Raw genomic sequence first — 16964 nt, 5'->3', positions numbered from 1 at the left:
ACAATTAATAAATTGAGGGACCTTGGACAATTATTTTAACCCTCTGAATCTCAATTTCTCCTGCACTAACAGAAGAATTATGTTACTTACTGTTATGGATTAAATTGTGTCCCATCAAAATATATGTTAGAATTCCAACCCTATACCTGTGCATATAATCCTGTTTAGAAATAGGGTTTCCTTTGCTATGTTAATTACCTTGTAGCCCAGTAGGGTGGATTCTGAATCTGATCACATGTTGAGTTATAAAAAGAGCAGATTAGACAGGAAGACAGGTTATGTGAGGGTCATCTACAAGTCAAGGAATCAAGGAATGTCTGAGACTACATGTAAGTAAGGAATTAACATGGCTGAGACCCTGAATTTAGAAGTGTGCAAAGACCTGGAGATAGAAAACCAAAAGGGAAGAAAATGCTCAGTATTTCTCAAGCTGAAAGAGCTGAAGAAAAAATTCAAGCCTTGAGTTAAAATATTGAAAGATTCTACAGGGAAAATATTACCTTCAAAAGAAGATAAAGAAGTTGGAAGGAATACACAGAGTTGCTGTACCAAAAAGAATTGGTTGACGTTCAACCATTTCAGGAAGTAGCTTATGATCAAGAACTGATGGTAGTGAAGGAAGAGGTCCAAGCTGTGCTGAAGGCATTGGCAAATAACAATGCTCCAGGAATTGACAGAATACCAACTGAATTGTTTCAACAAACCAGTGCAGCCTTGGAGGTGCTCATTCATCTATGCCAAGAAATTTGGAAGACAGCTACCTGGCCAACTGACTGGAAGAGATCCCTGTTTGTGCCCATTCCAAAGAAAGGTGATCCAACAGAATGTGGAAATTCTTGAACAATATCATTAATATTACATACAAGTAACATTTTTTTTTCCTCCTTCAGTTATTATTAAAAGCAAAAAAAAAAAAAAAAAGGGTGGAGTATCTGAAAGATTCATTTAGCTTCTCGATTTTTGGAAAATAGAAGTCTACCAAGACTCAACAAATGACAGTTAATTATCTCCATTCTTCTTTCACTTGGACAGGTATTTTACCCAATACTGCCAGAAAAAAAAAAAAGGGCTCCCAAAAAACCCAGTGCCGTCGAGTCAATTCCGACTCATAGCGACCCTACCAGAAAGGGCTAGGAAAACATAAATACTATTCATTTTAGTATGCCTTTGCCAATGAATTTTTTTTTTTTTTTTACTGTACATTAGATGAAAGTTTACAGAACAAACTAGCTCTCATTAAACAGTACGCATAATGTTTTACGACATTGGTTAACAACCCCACGACATGTCAACAATCTCCCTTTTCAGCCTTGGGTTCCCTATTACCAGCTTTACTGTCCCCTCCTGCTTTCTAGTCCTTGCCCCTGGGCTGGCGTGCTTCTTTAATCTCTTTTTGTTTTATAGGCCTGTCTAATCTTTGGCTGAAGGGTGAACCTTAGGAGTGACTTCATTATTGACTAAAACAGTGTCCGAGGGCCGTATTCTCGGGGCTTCTCCAGTCCGTGTCAGGCCAGTAAGTCTGGTCTTTCTTTGTGAGTTAGAATTTTGTTCTACATTTTTCTCCAGCTCTGTCTGGGACCCTTTATTATTAACCCTGTCAGAGCAGTCAGTGGTGGTAGCCAAGCACCATCTAGTTTTACTGGACTCAGTCTGGTGGAGGCAGTGGTAGTTGTGGTCCATTAGTCCTTTGGACTAATCTTTCCCTTGTATCTTTAGTTTTCTTCATTCTCTCTTCCTCCAGAATGGGTGAGACCAGTGGAGTATCTTAGATGGCCACGCACAGTCTTTTAAGACCCCAGATGCTACTCACCAAAGTAGAATGTAGAATGTTTTCTTTATAAACTATGTTATGCCAATTGGGTTAGATGTTCCCTGATACCATGTTCTCCAGAGCCCTCAGGCCAGCAATTCAGTCCCTCAGGGATTTTGGATGTGTCTATGGAGCTTCCATGACGTTGCCTTATACTTTTTATGCTGGCTTCCCCAGTTTTGTGTACTGTCTTACCCTTCACCAGAGTTACCACTTATCTATTGTCTATTTAGTGGTTTTCCACCTCTATTCCTCCACTCCCTCGTAGTCATCAAAGATTGTTTCTTTCAGAGTGTAAACCTTTTCATGAATTTTTATAGTAGTGGTCTCCTACAATACTTGTCCTTTTGTGATTGATTTATTTCACTCAGCAAGGTGCCTCCAGACTCATCCATGTTGTGAGATGCTTCGAAGATTCATCATCATTCTTTATCATTATGTAGTACTCCATTGTGTGTGTGTACCATAGTCACAAGTAAAATTTTGCTGAAGATTATTCAAAACAGGTTGCAGCAGTATATCGATAGAGAACTGCTGAAACCAGGGCTATCATTGCTGATGTCAGATGGATCCTGGTTGAAAGCAGAGAATACCAGGAAGATGTTTACCTGTGTTTTATTGACTATGCAAAGGCATTTGACTGTGTGGATCATAACAAATTATGGATAACATTGTGAAGAATGGAAATTACAGAACACTTAATTTTGCTCATGAGGAACATGTACGTAGACCAAAAGGCAGTCCATCGAACAGAACAAGAGGTTTACAGTCAAGAAAGGTGTGTATCAGGGTTGTCTCCTTCCACCATACTTATTCAACCTGTATGCTGAGCAAATAATTCAAGAAGCTAGGCTATATGAAAAAGAACCTAGAATCAGGATTGGAGGCAGACTCATTAACAAGCTGCAATATGCAGATGACATAGCCTTTCTTGTTGAATGTGAAAAGGGCTTGAAACACTAATGAACATCAAAGACTACACAGCCTTCAATATGCTCAACATAACAAAAATGAAAACCTTCACAACAGGACCAATAAGTGAATCATGGTAAAATCCATTGCCGTTGCATTGATTCTGACTCACAGCAACACTATAGACCTTATAGGACAGAATAGAACTGCCCCATTGGGTTTCCAAGGAGTGGCTGGTGGATTCAAACTGCGAACCTTTTGGTTTGTAGCCAAACGCTTAACCCCTGCACCACCAGGATAGACGGAGAAAATATTGAATTTGTCAAGGATTTCATTTTACTTCCATCCACAATCAACGCTAATGTAAGCAGCAGTCAAATGATGCATTGCATTGGACAAATCTTCTACAAAAGACCGCTTTAAAGTGTAAAAAAAAAGTAAAGATGTCACTTTAAGGGTTAAGGTGTGCCTGACCCAAGTCATGGTATTTTTACTTACCTCATATGCATGCAAAAGCTGGACAATGAGTAAGGAAGACTGAAAAAGAATTGATGCCTTTGAATTATGGTGTTGGCAAAGAACATTGAATGTACCATGGACTGCTAGAAGAATGAACAAACCTGTCTTGGAAGAAGTACAGCCAGAATGCTCCTTGGAAGCAAGGATAGTGAGACTTCATCTCACATAATTTGGACATGTTATCAGGAGGGACTAGTCCCTGGAGAAGGACATCATGCTTGGTAGACAGTCAGCAAAAAAGAGGAAGACCCTCAATGAGATGGATTGACACAGTGGCTGCAACATTGAGCTCGAGCATAACGAAGATAGTGAGGACTGGGCAGTGTTTTGTTCTGTTATACATAGTGTGGCTATGAGTTGGAAACAACTCAATGGCACATAACAACGAAGCCTCCTGAACTGTGAGAAAATAAATTCATGTTCTTGAAAGTCAACTGCTTATTTTTCTATTACAGCAGCACTAAGAAATTAAGACATCTACTTTGCAATTTTTGGGTGATATTTCAAAGATTATGTTATGGACATGTAAAATAACTACCACATAAAAAGTGCTTAGTGAGTGATATTTCTTTCCTCTGCCTTCTCACCACCATCCCTAGCTACTGCATCTCCCCTCATGCCAGCTTTCCTGAGCCTTACTTAGTCTTTTGGTGATATTCTCATTAAAATTTACCTGTCATGTGGTTTAATTGTTTCTTTAGGTCCCTGTCTACCAGCTGACTGACCAATTCTCTCTGCTGTTATATTCTCCCAAGCCCTAACATGTAGCTCATTGATCATCTAAATGGGTGCTGATGGGTTAACCTCTTACTCCCCTCAAGTAAGCAGAACATTTTAGATAGAACCTTCAGAAAAAGTGTCTTAGTCCACAGGAATGACTGTAACAAAAATACTTCAGGCAAAGCAGGGAGTTAGTTTAGGAATAGATGTGTACGGAGTCACCTTTCAATATCACCCCTCAAATTCACATACACAAATGCCTTCCTTCTACTTCAGCATATTTATAGCAACACGATTAAATCAGAACATCAAAACCAAGGCTTATATTAATGGTGACCTAAAAAAATTTTTTTTTTAATAGTAGAATGGAAACACTGGTGGTGTAGTGGTTAAGAGCTACAGCTGCTAACCAAAAGGCTGGCAATTTGAATCTACCAGGCACTCCTTGGAAACCGTATGGGGCAGTTCTACTCTGTCCTAAAGGGTCTCTATGAGTTGGGATTGACTCAATGGCAATGGGTTTGGTTTTTGGGTTTAATGGTAGAATGGTAAGTCTACCAAGTTTTTGCAATGAATATTATAGAAGTGTTCTCGATGCTAGGTCTCTGCTTACCCTACACCGTTGAAGCTATAATTCAGGAAAATTCAGTATAAAAATATAAAGCCAATAGAAAGTACTCTAAGTGGGAAGCTATTGAGCTCTGTATCCCTCTGGTCCAATAGTTGCCCCTACTCTGGTCTTATACAAGCTTTCAGGGCTGGCCTTTCTCATTGTTTCTCTGTGACCAAGCTCTGCCTTGCCCCTGAGTTTCAGTAACTGAGTCCCTGTTTGGTATCTCCATGATAAAGTCAAACCCTCCTTATTCATATTTCAGTTCCTCCAAGGATGTAATATCACTTTCCTTCCATACGGTCCAGCCCTCGCCTTTATCCATTCTTTTAGAGCCCAAGATTCTGCTCCTGAATTCTACTCTTCCAATTAAGAGCACACTTGGTTTGGGTACTGGGTGAGTCATCAGTGTCAGTGGAACTATGGTCCTGGGACATACAAACAATGGTACCTTGCACTGGCAGAAAAATGTACACTGAAGCTTAAAAAGGCAGTAGAGCGAGAAGTGAAAACATTAGCACTGACACCTGACAGACATGGGGTAGAGCTAGGGTCAGCCTCACTAGTCTTGAAGACATTTCCCATGCTCTGATTTTCCCATCTCAAAAACAGGACTAATTGTGCTTATCTTGTAGAGTGGTTGTATAGATTAAATCAGAAAATAAATGTAATGCAATTAGCACAATGCTTGGCACACAGTATATGCTCAAAAAATCAGATATTTTTATTATCAGCATCACAAGGGTTTTTAAATGATAAGCATGTACGAAAGCAAAAGAGGTAACTTCTATCTCTTATGAACCTCAACTCATCCAAAAATGTAGAAGGCAAGGTAAACAGAGTTTATAATCTTTAATAATCATAACCTATGAAGTTCAAGAGAAAAACCGGGGGCCTGGTTGACATGTAGGTTATATAGCAGCCACATCAACAGGAACTGCATCATATGCAAGCAGGTGGTCTCTTAGCCAGGAGAGATGTTTCCTTAGATGTGGAGAAGACAAGACTGGCGCCAGGGACGGAAGTTTTACTTTGGGATGAACTCGAAACACAGAAAGAAAAAAAAGGATTCTTGAGGTGTTCAAAAAGACTTGTCTGCCATTTCAGGTTAGTTGTCAGCTGTATTTCGGAAAATCACATCCTGATCTTCTAGAAAGTGGGTCATCTCAAACTCTTGATTTCAGATATTAATGTTTTTGTTGTTGTTAGCTACCAACGAGTTGGTCTCTGACTCATGGTGACCCCCATGCATACCTAATCAAACCATTGTGATCCAAGGGTTTTCATTGGCTGATTTTCAGAAATAGATCACCAGACCTTTCTTCCTAGTCCTTCTTAGCCTGGAAGCTTCATTGAAACCTGTTCTGCATCATAGCAACACTCAAGTCTCCAGTGATAGATAGTGGTCACTATGCATGCGGTACGTTGGCCAGGAATCAAACCCAGGTCTCCTGCATGGAGGAAAAGATTTCTACCACTCAGCCACCAGTGGCCCAGACGTGCTGTTAGTTGCTGTCAAATTGATTCCCACTCATGGTGACCCCATGTAGAACTCTCCATAGGGTTTTCAAGGCTGTGGCCTTTTAGAAACAGGCCTGTCCTTCGAGGTGCCTCTGGGTGGGTTTGAACTTCGAACCTTTTGGTTAGTAGTCTAGCACTTAATCTTTTGTGCCACCCAAGGATTTGGGTCCCAGATACAGAAACCATAAACTTACCCAATGCAAGAAAAGATCTAGTTTCTGGCTGGCTCATCCTGGGCAAGTATCTTGATCATTTAGAGCCTCAGTTTCTTCTTCTAGAAAACTGCATTAATAATTTTTGCCTCACAGAGCTGTGAGGAGGATTCATATATATGAAAGTGGCCATCACGGTGATGCTTGATGCACGTTTGTTTCTGCATTGCTATCCGCTTTTAACCTGTAATCACAATTCAGTTACCGCCTTGTTCATCCTAGTTAATTCCGTAGTAAATTCTGACATCCTTTCTAAATGTGTCTCTATAACTGCTGAGCACTGTAGTAAAATCTCACTCTCTTTTTCTGAGTGTGACCATGTTGGGCCCCCTTCACCTTGTGTTATTTGCCTGATTTCTGCCACTGATGCTCTGAAGCCATTTGATTTTAGAAAAGGAGGGAAATTTTGAGAGGAAAAATGGCAGACAGGCCTTTTCAACTACCTCCCTGATTCTGCTGACATCTCTTAGCCTTATCAAGCCATTTAGTCTGCAAAAGGGGAGTCAAAATCCTTCTGCCAGGCAGAAAAAGAAATCCTGTTTTTGGCAGATAATTAGTAAAATAAACATCCAAAAGCTGTAGATAATTTGTATTGCACTACAGGCTTTGTGGATGTTTTACCGCCCACACTCCTGTAATTAGGGAATAGGAGCTGATAAATGCTGAAGTGGAGAGAGATTTCCTGAAACCAGAGAGGCCAATGCTTCCATTGGACTAAAATTGCCATAAGGATCAACAGAAAGAAAGAAAATGTCCAGAAAAATTTAGTGAGGCAACGAGCTTCAGGGTGGGGTCAAGTTTGAGCTTAATAAGGTGAATGAGACAACTTCAAGAGAGAGTGCCAGTCCCATGTTTTTAAATTATTTTCTCAGGGAATGAGGCTAAGGAGAAATCTGAGATCTTGCAAGAACTGTACAAAAGGAGCAGCCACCAACTGCAGGGTGGGATATGAGAGGGACACTGGCGTTGGACAGCCAGACCTAGCTGTGGGGTCAGGCAGTCCTGCAGATGACACCACTCTTCTTGTGATGGTCAACTGAAACACTATTTTGAAAGAATTTTGTAAACTTTTTAGAATTACATAAAAAGGGTTATTATCAATTATAATATTATTGTGCTTCTGTCTTGTAGGGTTAACAGCACAGGTTCTGAAATCAGATTAAATGAAAACCAAACTCATTGTCAGTGAGTCCCTTCCCACTCCTGGCAAGCCCATGTGTGTCAGAGTAGAACTGTGCTCCACAGAGCTTTCAGTGCCTGTAACCTTAAGGAAATAGATTGCCAGGCCTTTCTTGCATGGCACCATTGGGTGGGTTTGAACTGCCAGTCTTTCACTTTGTACCCTAACTCAAACCATTTGTGCCACTTAGGGACTTGGAATCAGATTAAGTAGGCTCAAATCCTGGCTTTATTACTTATTCTTTTTGTGAACTTAAGCAAGAAACCTGACCTTTTGAATCCTCGGTAACCTCCCTGCAAAATGAATGTAATAATAGTGCCTGACTCACTGGGTTGTTGTAAGGGTTAGATAAGGTCTGCATGTAAATCTCTTTTCACAGGGCCTGGTAGATAGTAAGTCCTCAATAGATACTACTTATTAATATTTGCCCGGGACCCTCAGGTCCCTGTTGTAAGTAAAACTGCAGGGTTCTCCAACCACAATGGTGAGTTATCATCTGCCCAAGACTCTGATACCCAGACAAGACTTTTGCTAAGCGTGGCTGGGTTTGTTAACATTAACTGGGGGAGGAAGAACTGGCTAGGAAAATCCATGGTGGCAATAAGCTGCTGTGGAAGTGTTACAATGTTTCATGTCATTGCTCTTCTATCATACCATATTTGATAATTGTTATTTTAGATCTTGGGTTAGAGTCTACAGTTTAGTATTCTTTGGGGTTATCACGCTCTTGGGATGGCCTAGAGATCTCTGGAGTGTTATATGGATTCCACAGCTTGCCTTGGATATTACCTAATTAACGTACCAGTGAGCTGTTTTTCCTTTTCTTTCCTTCCTTCCTCCTTTTTTTCTTTTCTTTCCCTTCCTCCTTTTTTTTTTTCCTCCTTCCCTCTCCCCCTCCCTACCTCCCTTCCTCCTTCCTTCCTCCCTTTCTCTGTGTCTCTTTCTTTTTTTTGGTCAATATTTGCTCGGTATAGAATTTCTCCACACAAATTCACTTAAGCCTTTGGATGGCAAATTTGAGGACTGAGTGGTGGTGATTTTTTTTTTAATTTGTTTAAAAACAATTCCTCTATTGTGCATGTCTTGCATGAGGGCTGCTGCCAGTGAGCAATGCCTCTAGTTACTATTCAACCCAATATAAATATGACATTCCTTCGTCCTTGCCTTCATATTGTCTCTCCAAGCTGTACAAATACTGAGAAAAATTGGGTGAGATTCTCTCTGACTTTAAATCCTACACTGTACAGGGATATAGACTTGGAACTTAAATCTTGAATTTCCCCAGTAATCAAAAGAAAAGCGTGTCGAAGAGTACTTATTGCTATATATACATATTTTAAGTTCTACTCATCCCCTGCCTTTTCAGGTCCCTGGAAATCAATGATTTTGCAATCACTGGGGTGCTCAATCTGCATGCTTTTTGCTGATGAAAACATCTCCGCTGTTCACTAGTTTGGGATGGCAGCCTCATTTGAACAGTTGAAGTATCTTCTTCCTCACCCACCCAAGCAGGTATAGTCCATTATTTGTCTGCAAATAAGAACTCCTGGAATCTGTACGGTAGAGCAAACTAAAGGGTCAAAGATACACATTGAGCCAGGGCCAGGCTTCTGGGCTGGGTGGTTGATTGTATAAGAAAACTAGGCATCACCAATGCAAAGTTAAGAGACAGGCAGAGGAGTAAACTTGCTGGGCAACTGATTTTAATCTATACTGAAGACCTTAGTGTTCAGTAACCAAGTACTATCAAATAAGATAATGTATTCACATACTTTGAACACTAAAAAGCTTTATAATGTAAGGGACTATCAAGGCTATTTTAATTATTGATACTATTATTAAGTAATAATATTATATGATGTTATATAAAATATAATTATATCACATAATTATAGTATGTTATATTCTAATTATATTCCCATGCACTCTTGCTTTTTTCCCTTTTCATGACATTGACATTTTTTGAGGAGTCCGGGTATAGAGTGTCTCACATTCTGAATCTGTCTGGTTGACTTCTTTTAAACAGATAAATTTTTTGGCAAAAAAAAAAAAAAGAAATCTTACATATATGTATATACATATATACTATATAGGTAGTCTCATGTATGTTTTCCTGCTTTACATGAGGGAGCATGAAATGTCAGGTTGTCCCTCCCTCTGTAATTGTGAGATTGAGTTTTGCTGAGCTACCTTAAGGAATACACTGGGGAGTATTAGCATCAAGGCTTTTGGCCATTTACCTTCAGTACACTGTCCTCCTCCAGCTCTTCAGTGATACATGCCCCAGCTAACAACCCCTGGGACCAGGTCAGGACATCAAAAAATGACCAGCGAAGGTAACACCAGAGAAACTTCCCTGTGGAGCCAACTGGTTCTATATAATTTGTCAATTCATCCTGGAGAAAGCTTGATTGGCATCTTCTCGAGAATGACACATGCTAAGAGATGCACCACAAAACTAGGTTGTGCAGTGGGTGGGTCCCAGCTCTAGGCATGAGTAGATGGGCAGTGATGTATTTCTGATTTCCTTGTCTGCCCAACAGATGCATGTGCAAAAGACGTCCCACATACCATCATGTAACTGAGTGAGACTTGGCTAAAGATGACCTACTATTCCTAGGGGACATGGATACCTGAAAGAAGGGGTAGGGAAGTAAGGACAAAAAACAAAACAAACAAACAAAAAACAAATTAGGCTTAGATTTCAAAAATTATATTGAGTATCTCTTATGGGCCAGATGTTTTTAAATGCATTGGTTCATATTACATTGTATAACATTAGTCCCTCAGAAACATTACTTCAGAATTACAGAGTGGTTTTTATTACAATGTTATATGGTTATACCTAGTCCTTTAGTGGGTCAGGTCAATTCCAGCAGGACTCCGTGAGGTAAACCAAGTCTTGTTGGGTTATAACCACCAACATTTGTACAGATCTTTATGGTTTACAAAGCACTTACACAAACAGGATTTCATTTTATCCTCACAAAACTACTCATAGAGTTATTATTCCCACTTGCCAGTAAAGGTATTGAGACTCAGAGAGCTGAAGTGACATCACCTGTGTCTACACAGTTGGTAGGTTGCAGAGCTGGAGCACCAATTCATCTCTTCCGATTCCAAGTCCACTGCTGTTTCCAGTATACTGCTTTTACCTAGATCACAAGGCCACCTTTCCTGTGCTCCCTGCTGCAAGAGTTTACTCTGATTATTTTGGTTTATCACATAGGCACTTTCATAATAACAACAATAACAACAACGAAATCCAGTTGTTACCGAGTTGATTCTGACTTAAGGAGACCCCATGTGTTTCAGGGTAGAACTGTGCTTCATAAGGTTTTCAATGGCTGTGATCTTTTGGAAGTAGATTGCCAGGCCTTTCTTCCTAGGTTCCTCTGGGTGGATTCTATCACCAACCTTTTGGTTAGTAGTTGAACATTTAACCTTTTGTGCTACCCAGGGATTCCAATAATGACAAATACTATGTTAATAATAGCAGTTACTGCTTTGAAATTTGACATTGTCCTGTTTTTGTATCAATTACTCCAGGAAGATTAACTCTTTAAAAAGGTTAATATAAGCAGTCACAATAGCATTACTGCCCCAGGAGGACAAACCCAGAGGGCCTTTCTCACTATTAGCTGTACATTGAAATAGACACCAAGAGGAATGGTTCAACTGTTTTATTTCCATCTTCCTGGCCAGGAAAAAATAAATAAATAAAAGTTCCACAAGAAGAAAATAATATTTTACTCCACTGGAGAGAATTCATCAGAAAAGATTTGGGCTAAGTGTGATTTTCAGGTTACCTGAATGGCTGGAAGATGGGGTTTTGGCTTCCTTGGTGCTATTTGCCAAACAAGCACAGCTGTCTGTATTCCCCCCCTGTAGCATGCCCAGTGGTTCCTGATGGTCTTAATTCTAATAAGGAGGGATCCAAGGGAAACACTGACAGGAAAGGGGCTGCATTAGCAGTTTCGCTGAGTGTGGTAATCATACCTGCCTTTCATAGCTGTGCTAGTTTCTGTAATAAATTACTACAAACTTAATGGCTTAAAACAAGACAAATTTATTTTCTTATAGTTCTCCAGGTCAGAAATCCAAAATTAGTTTCACTGGGCTAAAGTCATGGTGTCGACAGGGCTGGTTCCTTCTAGAGGCTCTGAAAACTTCTAATGTTCCTCGACCTGTGGTTGTTGCTTCCATCTTCACAGAGCATCGCTCCAGTCTCAGCTACTCTTATCATATTGCCTTCTCCTCCTCTGTAGTATCATCTTCCTCTGCCTCTGTTCTTTAAGGACACTGTGACTACATTTAGGGCCCAATAAGATAATTAGGAAAATCTCCCCATCTCAGGACGCTTAACTTATTCACATCTGCAAAGGTGGCAATCTCAGGTTCCAGGGATTAGGACAGTATCTTTGGGAACGATTATTCAGCTACCACAGGAGTTTATTAAGCACTTTCATATATATGTCTCATTGGAGAGTCACAACAGCTTTTATGATAGCTGATTTTTATTATCAACTTAATTTTTCAATGAGGAAATAGCTACTCAGAGAGGTTAAGTGACATGTTTATGAGGCTGGTCGAACTTGAATTCAAACCCAAGTCTTCTTCTTCTTCATTCATTGATCTTTCCAACTAACCCACAGCAAGGATCTGGGAAAAAGTAATGACATATAGAGCTTTCCAAAAGATTAGCATATCCCTTCAGGTCCAGTCAGGGGACCAAAACCATACCCATTACTTAAAGAGAGAATTTTTTTTCTTTTATTTATTGTGCTTCAAATGAAAGTTTACAAATCAAGTCAGTCTCTCATACAAAAACTTATACACACCTTGCTGTGTACTCCTAGTTGCTCTCCCCCTGAGGAGACAGCACACTCCCCCTCTCTACCCTGTATTCCCCGTGTCCATTCAGCCAGCTCCTGTCCCCCTCTGCCTTCTCATCTTGCCTCCAGACAGGAGCTGCCCACAGAGTCTCATGTGTCTACTTGAGCCAAGAAACTCGCTCCTCACCAGTTTCATAGTCCAGTCCAATCCCTTTCTGAAGAGCTGGCTTCAGGAATGGTTCCAGTCTTGGACAAACAAAGGGTGTGGGGACCATGACCTTAGGGGTCCCTCTAGTCTCAGTCAGGCCATTAAGTCTGGTCTTTTTAAGAGAATTTGAGGTCTGCATCCCACTGTTCTGCTCCATCAGGGATTCTCTGTTATGTTCCCTGTCAGGGCAGTAATCAGTGATAACTGGGCATAATCTAGTTCTTCCAGTCTTGGACTGATGTAGTCTCTGGTTTATGTGGTGCTTTCTGTCTCTTGGGCTCATCTTTACCTTATGTCTTTGGTGTTCTTCATAAGAGAGGAATTTTTGTATAAAGCGTTACTAACCGGGTACTGGCAGTTTTCCATTGCATGGTATTGTGGGACTCTAAAAATGACTGTGCAAGTTAAAAGTACGCCAAGCTATCAGAATAATTAACGTGAAAAAATGATTGCTCTGTGACCTTTAGAAATTTTTATCAAAACATTAAAAACCCTTATTGCAAGTTATAAATGTATAAGGAAAAGGAAAAAAAAACCTAAAACTAATGTTTATTTAGTACACTGAAATTTGAAACATTGAAATTAAAGTGTTTTATAGCTCTGTGAAAATTTTATTAAAAAGTAATTTGAACAGTGTTTGCCTTCTAATAACTTACAATAAGGAGTGAGCATCTTTTCTATGGCAAATCGTCATATTCCTTTCTAAGTTTGGATCAGCTTCCAACATTTTATCTTTTCGGCTGTCAATGTTATGAAATACCTCCAAGAGCTCCTTAAATATGAAGAGTTCGCCAGCATCTCGTCCTCTGGGATATCTTCATCCTTTATGCCACGCCACTTCCTCATTTATGTCAACAGGTTTGCCTTCACTAACTTTTCCTGGCTACATATACAGTCTCTCGAACTTCAGTGCCGGCTTTCCCATGGCCAGCAACTTCTTCTACAACTCCATTTTTGTTCAGTTCGAATTTCACTTCCAGTGCCATCACTTTTCATTTCTTTGTTGAGCAATTCCCCCTTTCAATTATTCATGTTTGTAAAATGTCATGTAAGTTTTTCACTGGGAGACAAGGAGTCCACACAACTAAATGCTTTATCATCTGTGTGCGAACTGAATGACAGACGCACGGTGACCAATCACCAATGGACTTTGGAAAAGGAGGCGTGGTTGGTCACTGATCATGGTGTGCATCTTTTAATTATAGTGATTTGAGGACTGAAGAGCTAGCAGCGAAGTTTGTGCTTAATGCAATTACTCACAGTCATCATACCATGGGAACTGAAATTCGTCTGTGTTGTCAGGGGATTGGTGTTATTTAACTAAATTGTGGTAACTGAAATTTGCACATATTGGAACTGTGCAATACAAGGACTGCCTGTATAGAGAACAGAAAAGGCAAAAAAAGGATATTGGGATATCACACATAGTAACTGGAGGATGGAGCTATTATCCCAGGAGTTGGGGGAAAATGGAAATTTTGTTGCTTTTAAAGCTTAGACACTTGGAGAATAGACCCATTGGCTCCAGAACTTATTCCTGAGGAGGTGCCATGATACCACTGCTACTGTGTCAAGAATAGATGATACAGTGAGTAAAGATGCTGCTAATTCGGTGAAAAATAGATGTTGCTGGAATAAGTAGCAAATAGGAAAGAGTAGATTCCTTCTCCCTCCCCAAGTAGTTGCAGCCTTCCTCTAGCACCTCTATCAGCTAAGCCTAAGATGGAGCCAGTTGGCAAAGGAGGACTGTGGTTTGCAGAGCCACAGGAAAGAATAGAAGGGTAAGATTGAAGCTGAGGTAAGAAGCTGAAAAACCAGCACAGCCCTGGCCAGGGTCAGGATCTTCTTCATGTTCTGCCTACCATGAGGTGGTCCTTCTCATGCCCTCTATAGAGAAGTGGCAATTTCAGCAAAGTTAATAGTGGCTTCAGAAGTGGCAGATGGATCCTAAGCTAGCCCTACTACTTACATGGAGTGGTGACTGACATTTATTCCCATTTGCAATCTTGAGCCCAAGAAGGACAGGAGAGAACAGAGGGGAGGAGAGGAGAGAAGAAGAGGAAATAGAGTATAAGGTGACCTCGCGGGAGGTAAGATTATTGGAAACAGAATAGGGAGAACCAACACATGGCTAATCAGAGTCATAGTGTGCTGTGTCAGGAATTCTAAGTGTCGCCATTGAGTGCTGACACAAAGTTGCCAAATACCCAGGGCAGATACTGGACTGTCCTGCTGAAATTCCCCTGGCTGGATCTAGTCCCGATGTAACACTAGTCTTCTTTTCCTGGGTCTTCAGGCTTTTATTCAGCTCTGATAACCAATTCTTCTATAGTCTTTCTCTTTTATATCCATAGAATGCTCTACATTTGTACAGCACTTAATGTGTTTCAAAATACTTAAAAGTTCTTGAGCTTACTTGTTCCTTACAGCTACCTGTGAGATGTGCAAAGCAGGGATATTATTAGACCAATTTTCCAGACAAGCAAAATGAGATTCCAAGGTTTTAAGTAAGTTGGAGCCAGAATTTCTTACTCTTAGTCTCATCATCCTTCCTGTTTACTGGGCTTTCCCCCAAATCTAATCTGGACCACCTCTCTAAAAACATCAGGGATGGGCTGAAGCAGGGCTACCAGTCTTTCCATCTGTTCTCACTTTCTTTCAAGGTGACTTATCTAGATAGGTCTTCCTTACTAGAGATCCTACATAGGGTATCAAGGAATCTATTGCATATTTGACCAACTGATTTACATCACTTAAAAAATGGTCTTAAAAAGATTGCTAGGTCTTGCTCCTAATTGTTTTCTAAAAAGATTAATGCTGGACAAATCCTCTATTTTGGCCTTCCTAAATGGAAGAACTTTACAGTATTGTTACTCATACCAGGATTTTCTTCTGTATATTGATGTTATCTTGAATGATTGCTACTTGGTGAATTAACTGAATATTCTGCATTTCAAATCCTTTTACTTCTCTATAGAATTAACTTTGCCTACCTCTTAATGACCTATTATCAGTAAAAAAAAAAAAAAAAAGTCAGTAAAGACAATGTTTATTCTCAAAGGGAACATTTTCCATTAGGCAAATGTCCACATTCCCAACAGAAACTACTCATGGGATCTCTAGCCCTAGCTTGATGCTTTATAACCATCAGCTTAATCTTATTGCTGAGCATGGAGAAAATAGTTTGGTAATCCCAAAGTCAAGTGATAGCTTCCCTCTCCAAGTTCCAGATTGTCCCCAAAACACTTGAGCAAACTCTGAACAAGAAGAGAAGACTGCGATGACAATTCCAGAAAGAAGACAAAAGTAGCAAAATTACGTCTCTGTTCCCACGGACATAGGAAGCCACAAGGTTAACTTTTCCCAACAATTTAAAACCCACAGCTTTACAGTCTCTGGAGAAATTGCCAGAGTGTCTGCGGCAGAGTCAGAAATAGAAGCCAGGTGTTGGCCTCTTGTTTTAGCGCTAGCGTCCCTCTGCTCCTGGATGACACGGGGCCAGTGCTTTCCCTGAGCTCCTCACAATTCCGCAGCTGTGGCACCTGGAAGCTAAGTGCTCAAATGCACTGACCATGCTGTACTTGATTCCTATGGATCACGGAAAAGCTGTGCCATGTGTCTGTCATGTCTTTCTCCTGTGTTTGCTATGAAAATTTGCATGTGCTTCACATTTACCACCTGCTCCAGGAGCATTTCTATCAATGGAAACCCTGGTGGTGTAGTGGTTAAGTGCTACAGCTGTTAACGAAAAGGTTAGCAGTTCGAATCCACCAGACACTCTTTGGAAACTCTATGGGGCAGTTCTACTCTGTCCTATAGGGTCACTATGAGTTGGAATCGACTCAAAGGCAATGGGCTAGATATCCTGCAATCAGAGTGATTGCGTAGGAAATCTTGTTCTCAAATGACCATTTTGAGCCTTTGCTTCCCTACATCTGAAGAGAAGGAAAATATTCGCCTCCTGGACTCTTGAGTCCTAAATAGATACAGTTAGTGCACATTTCCTTACATTAAGTGTAAAGAGCAGAGAATAAAATGATTTGGCAAGTGAGGGTTAAGGACCAGGTTTCTTGTACCCATTGGCAGGCAGTGATAATTCAGAGATAGCGTGATGATAGCATACCAGTTCCCTGCTTCTTCTCCTGGAATCATGATCATTGATGAACATTCTCACAGTGCTTTGTATTTGCCATGTGCTTTCCTACTTTTCACACCAAATGCTGGACACTACTACATATTATAATCACTCTCTCAGTAATAGAAAGGCTCGATTTTTGGAATGGGCATGAATCTGAGGCAATTGGATCCAGTTCTGCATCTGAGTAATGTAATGTCTTTGGTAGAAGCGGTCAGAACAAACCAGCTCAAAAACCAGCTCATAGCTTTCTAACAGTTAAAATCTCCCCAAATGCAATTTCTCTAGGAAACCTACTTTCT

This window comes from Elephas maximus, chromosome 2 (assembly GCF_024166365.1).
Source record: "Elephas maximus indicus isolate mEleMax1 chromosome 2, mEleMax1 primary haplotype, whole genome shotgun sequence".
In the NCBI taxonomy this organism is placed as follows: domain Eukaryota; kingdom Metazoa; phylum Chordata; class Mammalia; order Proboscidea; family Elephantidae; genus Elephas; species Elephas maximus.
Note: the sequence above shows the minus strand (reverse complement) of the source record.